We start from the raw sequence: 7,597 nt of genomic DNA, 5'->3' as shown, positions 1-7,597 counted from the left end.
ACTATGTCAATATTGCTATTGCTGGCATTCCCCCATAACTGGGAGCCGTACATCCATATAGGTTTAAGTACCGAGTTATACAGCAGGACTTTATATTCAAGGCAAAGGGGAGACCGAGCGTTGATAAGCCAATGAAGGCTGCTGGCTTTTAGCTTTAGGTGGGCTCTTTTAGCTTCTATGTGCCGACGCCATGTGAGTCTTCTATCGAGGTGTACTCCTAGATATGTTACCTCGTTTGCTTGCGGGAGTAGGGTGTTGTTTAGCGTAAGGGGCGGGCAGTTTTTCCTATTCAAGGTGAACGTAACGTGCTTGCATTTTTGTTCGTTTACTTTAATTCGCCAGTCTGATAGCCATTTTTCAACATCCACCAGATGAAGAGCTAGCTGCGCAGTTGCTTGCATCGGGCATTTTGAGCGGCTAAGAATAGCTGTATCATCAGCAAACGTAGATGTTGTTAGTCGTGTGCTTTTCGGGATGTCTGCTGTGTAGAGAACATATAATGTTGGTCCGAGTACACTTCCTTGAGGAACTCCAGCTCCAACAGTGAATTCGTCAGATATATCTGTGTTGCACCTCACAGCAAATTTTCTGTCGTAAAGGTAAGACTCTAAAAGCTTGTGGGTATTACAAGGGAGCATTGTCTTGATCTTGTACATTAGACCTTCTAGCCAGACTCTATCAAATGCTTGAGAGACATCTAGAAATATTGCGGTACAGTACTCGTGTTTTTCGAATGCATTCCGAATTTCTGCTGTTATCCGGTTGACCTGCTCAATTGTTCCGTGCTTTTCACGAAACCCAAACTGATGTGACGGGATTCCTTCCTGGATCCTTAGGTATGTGTTTATTCGAGTCAGAATGCATTTCTCAAAGAGTTTAGATAAGCATGAAAGTAGGCTTATAGGTCTATACGACGTGGGAATTGTGTGGTCTTTTCCCGGCTTTGCTATCATTATTATAATTGACTTTTTCCATCTCGCTGGAAAGTGGCCAAGTTTTGCGATGGCATTGAAGAGCTGGGTGATAGTGCAGACGGCGCAATATGGAAGCTCAATGATCATTTTGGGAGTTATGAGGTCGCAGCCTGGTGATTTTTTCGGATTTAGTTGGTTTTTGATGATATTAGCGATTTCGTTTGGGCGAAACTCGATTGGTTCATGTTGAAGCTGAGGCTCATATGGTAAAGTCGGCAGAGTAAAGGCACTAGTGGCCGGATTTGGTTGGAAGATATTTTTGAGGTGATTGGCAAACGTGCTGGCTCTGTCTGCATCGCTGCGCGCCCAGCCGCCTGTGGGATTTCTAATAGGCATCACTGTTTCTTTCGGTGAGCTTAGAGTTGGGTGAGCTCTCCATAGTGAGTGTTTTGTACTAGAAGTTGACAATTGCTCTATATAGCGGCGGTGGACATAATCTTCTTCTTGGTGTAGGGCTTTAGTAAGTTGACGTGAGGCATGTCTAAAGCTTTGCTTAGCAGATGGCGATCTGTGGAGTTGCCACTCGCGACGTAAACGCCTCTTTTCGAGGACGAGCTGTTCGATTTGTAGATTTGTCTTTTTATTGCTTTGTGTATTTATGGTTTGCGATGTTGAGGCTCGAGCAGCAGAGACGAGTACAGACTCAAGTGAATTAACAAAGCTGTCTACGTCGGCTTCATCGTGGAGATGAGGACTTAGCTCAATGTGTGAGCTGATATATTTTCTGTGCTTAACCCAATTGGTTTTCTGTGAGGTCAATTTTAATGGTTGTTCCAATGTTCCTGGATGTCGCAGTAGAATAAACAGGACAGGCGAGTGATCAGATGAAAGATCCGATAGGCAATTGGCTTATCAGATTTTTAGGGATGTTTTTGGTAATCGCAAAGTCTATTAAATCTGGTAGTTTCCTTGGGTCTGCCGGCCAGTATGTTGGTGTGCCAGAAGAAACATAGTCGAGCTTGTTCTTGGCTTTGATAATTGCATTATAGAGCTGCTTCCCTTTTGAAGTCACGAGACGGGATCCCCAGTGTGTGTGCTTGGCATTGTAGTCTCCTGCTGCTATGAAGTGGTCTCCAAGTGTGTTGAAAAACTGCATAAACTCATCTTCAGCTATATTGAAGCGAGGGGGGCAGTATACGGCGGCTAGTGTAAGTTGGTTGCCAGTATTTAGTTGTATATTTATAGATGTGGCCTGTAGGTAGTTTTTAGCAAATTTGTTTTGATAATGGTGCTTTATGCGGCTTCTGATTAGAATTCCAGTCCCACCATGTGCTTTACCATCTGGATGATTTGTTCCGTAAAACGAATATCCTCGTAGTTGAAAATTGTATTTGTTTGTAAGGTGTGTTTCCGAAAGCAGCATTACATCGATATGATTGTCGAGTAGGAATTGAGCTAACTCAAGTTTATGTTGCGAAACGCCGTTAGCGTTCCACGTAGATATCCGTAGGAAAGCCATTATTTGGATTGTTGTGAAACCAGCATTTGAATCAATAGATTTTGGTTTCGCATTAAATATTGCATAGTTGTGCGCATAAACGACATAAATTCCGTCAGGCTTTGTTGTAGGCTGCATATCATAGCTTCAAAGGTGCTTTTTGGCTGCTCTGTTGGTTGATGTTGCTGAGCCGTGTTCGGTTCTTGATATGCTGATTGCAGAAATGAGCTTCTTGAGGCAGGTGTCGCCGGTCCTGATTTTAAGGCGCTTGCGTATGTCAAATTTTTGTAAGAGTTAATGGGTCCTAGTGAGGATCTGGCTGCAGTCGAGAAGAAGACTTCAGGGTTTGATCTGGACGCCGTGAACTGTCCATTTTGGGTGCGGGCAGCTATTCCTTTCTGGTGGATGCGACTTTTCAGCTCCTTATAGACTGGGCATCCTCTATAATTAGCAGTGTGGTTGCCACCGCAGTTGCCGCACTTTTTCGAGTTGCTGTCATCTTTGCTCGCTGGGCAGTGTGCGGAGTCATGAAGCTCTCCGCAAACTACACACACCGGGCGCAGTTTACAGTATGACCTTGTATGGCCATATTCCTGGCAGTTCGCACATTGTACCGGGCCATTGCGTTTGTGCGGTTCCTCAACTGTAATTCTGCGGTGCAGCAGGTACTGAAGATTGTATATTGGGTGCACTTCGTATTTCTTCAGGAGCTTGGTTTTTGGTTCGAGCTCAACCTTAAAGAGTGGCTGCGGCTTTCTATCCCTGTTAAGGATATTAAAGACTGTCTTGGCGCTAAAACCCTTCTCCTGTAGCGCCTTTTTTATCTCTGCAGGCGTTACTTCGGGCTCTATGCCCTTAAGTACGACTTGCAGGCCCTTGCTGCTTTTTAGCTGATATGTGTAAAAGTTCTTTCCTTCTAGCCAGACTCTATCAAATGCTTGAGAGACATCTAGAAATATTGCGGTACAGTACTCGTGTTTTTCGAATGCATTCCGAATTTCTGCTGTTATCCGGTTGACCTGCTCAATTGTTCCGTGCTTTTCACGAAACCCAAACTGATGTGACGGGATTCCTTCCTGGATCCTTAGGTATGTGTTTATTCGAGTCAGAATGCATTTCTCAAAGAGTTTAGATAAGCATGAAAGTAGGCTTATAGGTCTATACGACGTGGGAATTGTGTGGTCTTTTCCCGGCTTTGCTATCATTATTATAATTGACTTTTTCCATCTCGCTGGAAAGTGGCCAAGTTTTGCGATGGCATTGAAGAGCTGGGTGATAGTGCAGACGGCGCAATATGGAAGCTCAATGATCATTTTGGGAGTTATGAGGTCGCAGCCTGGTGATTTTTTCGGATTTAGTTGGTTTTTGATGATATTAGCGATTTCGTTTGGGCGAAACTCGATTGGTTCATGTTGAAGCTGAGGCTCATATGGTAAAGTCGGCAGAGTAAAGGCACTAGTGGCCGGATTTGGTTGGAAGATATTTTTGAGGTGATTGGCAAACGTGCTGGCTCTGTCTGCATCGCTGCGCGCCCAGCCGCCTGTGGGATTTCTAATAGGCATCACTGTTTCTTTCGGTGAGCTTAGAGTTGGGTGAGCTCTCCATAGTGAGTGTTTTGTACTAGAAGTTGACAATTGCTCTATATAGCGGCGGTGGACATAATCTTCTTCTTGGTGTAGGGCTTTAGTAAGTTGACGTGAGGCATGTCTAAAGCTTTGCTTAGCAGATGGCGATCTGTGGAGTTGCCACTCGCGACGTAAACGCCTCTTTTCGAGGACGAGCTGTTCGATTTGTAGATTTGTCTTTTTATTGCTTTGTGTATTTATGGTTTGCGATGTTGAGGCTCGAGCAGCAGAGACGAGTACAGACTCAAGTGAATTAACAAAGCTGTCTACGTCGGCTTCATCGTGGAGATGAGGACTTAGCTCAATGTGTGAGCTGATATATTTTCTGTGCTTAACCCAATTGGTTTTCTGTGAGGTCAATTTTAATGGTTGTTCCAATGTTCCTGGATGTCGCAGTAGAATAAACAGGACAGGCGAGTGATCAGATGAAAGATCCGATAGGCAATTGGCTTATCAGATTTTTAGGGATGTTTTTGGTAATCGCAAAGTCTATTAAATCTGGTAGTTTCCTTGGGTCTGCCGGCCAGTATGTTGGTGTGCCAGAAGAAACATAGTCGAGCTTGTTCTTGGCTTTGATAATTGCATTATAGAGCTGCTTCCCTTTTGAAGTCACGAGACGGGATCCCCAGTGTGTGTGCTTGGCATTGTAGTCTCCTGCTGCTATGAAGTGGTCTCCAAGTGTGTTGAAAAACTGCATAAACTCATCTTCAGCTATATTGAAGCGAGGGGGGCAGTATACGGCGGCTAGTGTAAGTTGGTTGCCAGTATTTAGTTGTATATTTATAGATGTGGCCTGTAGGTAGTTTTTAGCAAATTTGTTTTGATAATGGTGCTTTATGCGGCTTCTGATTAGAATTCCAGTCCCACCATGTGCTTTACCATCTGGATGATTTGTTCCGTAAAACGAATATCCTCGTAGTTGAAAATTGTATTTGTTTGTAAGGTGTGTTTCCGAAAGCAGCATTACATCGATATGATTGTCGAGTAGGAATTGAGCTAACTCAAGTTTATGTTGCGAAACGCCGTTAGCGTTCCACGTAGATATCCGTAGGAAAGCCATTATTTGGATTGTTGTGAAACCAGCATTTGAATCAATAGATTTTGGTTTCGCATTAAATATTGCATAGTTGTGCGCATAAACGACATAAATTCCGTCAGGCTTTGTTGTAGGCTGCATATCATAGCTTCAAAGGTGCTTTTTGGCTGCTCTGTTGGTTGATGTTGCTGAGCCGTGTTCGGTTCTTGATATGCTGATTGCAGAAATGAGCTTCTTGAGGCAGGTGTCGCCGGTCCTGATTTTAAGGCGCTTGCGTATGTCAAATTTTTGTAAGAGTTAATGGGTCCTAGTGAGGATCTGGCTGCAGTCGAGAAGAAGACTTCAGGGTTTGATCTGGACGCCGTGAACTGTCCATTTTGGGTGCGGGCAGCTATTCCTTTCTGGTGGATGCGACTTTTCAGCTCCTTATAGACTGGGCATCCTCTATAATTAGCAGTGTGGTTGCCACCGCAGTTGCCGCACTTTTTCGAGTTGCTGTCATCTTTGCTCGCTGGGCAGTGTGCGGAGTCATGAAGCTCTCCGCAAACTACACACACCGGGCGCAGTTTACAGTATGACCTTGTATGGCCATATTCCTGGCAGTTCGCACATTGTACCGGGCCATTGCGTTTGTGCGGTTCCTCAACTGTAATTCTGCGGTGCAGCAGGTACTGAAGATTGTATATTGGGTGCACTTCGTATTTCTTCAGGAGCTTGGTTTTTGGTTCGAGCTCAACCTTAAAGAGTGGCTGCGGCTTTCTATCCCTGTTAAGGATATTAAAGACTGTCTTGGCGCTAAAACCCTTCTCCTGTAGCGCCTTTTTTATCTCTGCAGGCGTTACTTCGGGCTCTATGCCCTTAAGTACGACTTGCAGGCCCTTGCTGCTTTTTAGCTGATATGTGTAAAAGTTCTTTTTATTCTCGGTAAGATATTTTGATAATACTCTGTAGTTATCTTCAGACTTCATTTGAACTTTTGTTTCTTGAATGTTGCCCTTTACAAGGGGTATTATGTGGAAGTTATCCTTACCAATAAGCTCAATAATTTTGTTGACAAGAACATTGGAACTTTTTTCGCGTATATAGATAGGCGGAGGTTTTGGATTCCTTTTCTCAACTTCAGTGGATTCGCCCGCCTCAACCTCATCGGCGTCTGCCAAGATTTTAAATCGGTTTGAGTTAATGGGCGTTTCTTTTGCTGCTAGGCTAGCATTGCCACGGGTTATTTTGCGTTTGGAATTGAGAGGGCTCAGCTTCTTTTTGATTTGGATGTAGCGATCCATGCCAGTCTGCACAGCCGGCTTAATATAGTCATTGTTTTTGTTTTTGTTTTGGTTTTCGGGCAGCGCGGACGTATTACTATTTGCGCTGCTAGCTGATGACGTCGTTAAACGCGCTGTCGATACAGTTGCGGTTGTTGTTGTTGTTACTGTTGACGTTGTCAAAGAAATTGAGGTGCTAGTTACTGCACTCTTTGGCTGCAGAGACATGGTATCGAGGGGGAGCAGGAACGCGCTCTCTCGCTCTCTACGTTTAAGAATTCGGTCAAGTTGGGGGTAATTGACCGCGCTTGATCGGAGCTTGCATGGTTTTCGGTTGCTTTAAAAGAGAAGTACGCGTTGTTTCTTTGTACTGAGAGCCGTCTCTCGTCTTGCTCACGTTGACGTTGTGTGCGAACGTCGTTTGAGCTCATTGCAGTCGAGGTTGATTTAGTTTGAGTTTTGAGAGTTGTGTTTTATATTAATTAATTAATTAATCAATATAAACATTAGCGATTTCATCGCAAAAAGCGTCTTTTCGCGTTATTGTAGATTTCTTAGACCAGTCACTGCACTTTTATGATTTTATTGAATATTTTTTTCCCGGAGCACAATAAAAAACACGTCTGCATGCGACGACAGTCTGCCGAATTCAAGATAAACGTATAAAGATAAACGATGAAAAATCTAAACACATTACCTTTACTCTCAGCAGACAAAACTGTCCCGCTCCAACTCTAAACAATACCATAGTCCCCTCTGTGAATGAGGTCACATATCTCGGCGTCCACCTGGACAGGCGTCTTACGTGGAAAAAACTTATTGAAGCGAAACGGGACCAATTAAGACATACATCCAGAGGACTGCACTGGCTTATCAATCCTCGTTCCCCACTTCGACTGGAATATAAAGTACTACTCTACAATTCAGTCATAAAGCCTATCTGGAAGTATGGCTCCGAACTTTGGGGCAATGCAAGCAGTAGCAATATAGATGTTATCCAAAGGGCGCAGTCTAAAGTGCTCAGATCCATCACTGGAGCTCCATGGTATATTCGCAATGAAGATATCCATAGAGACCTAGGTATACCTCTCGTCAAAGTCGAAATTTCTCAACTCCAGGAAAAATACAAAAGGAAACTCTCCACGCACCAAAATCCTCTAGCCAGATCGCTAAACCAAGTTAGTCAACAATCCCGATTAAGAAGAAATGACCTTCCAGCCCGTTGACATCGGAGGCCCCATAGTTAGATGTTTACAAAGATA

Source organism: Drosophila ananassae, chromosome 2L (genome assembly GCF_017639315.1).
Source record: "Drosophila ananassae strain 14024-0371.13 chromosome 2L, ASM1763931v2, whole genome shotgun sequence".
Classification (NCBI taxonomy): domain Eukaryota; kingdom Metazoa; phylum Arthropoda; class Insecta; order Diptera; family Drosophilidae; genus Drosophila; species Drosophila ananassae.
This window is presented reverse-complemented; position numbering follows the sequence as displayed.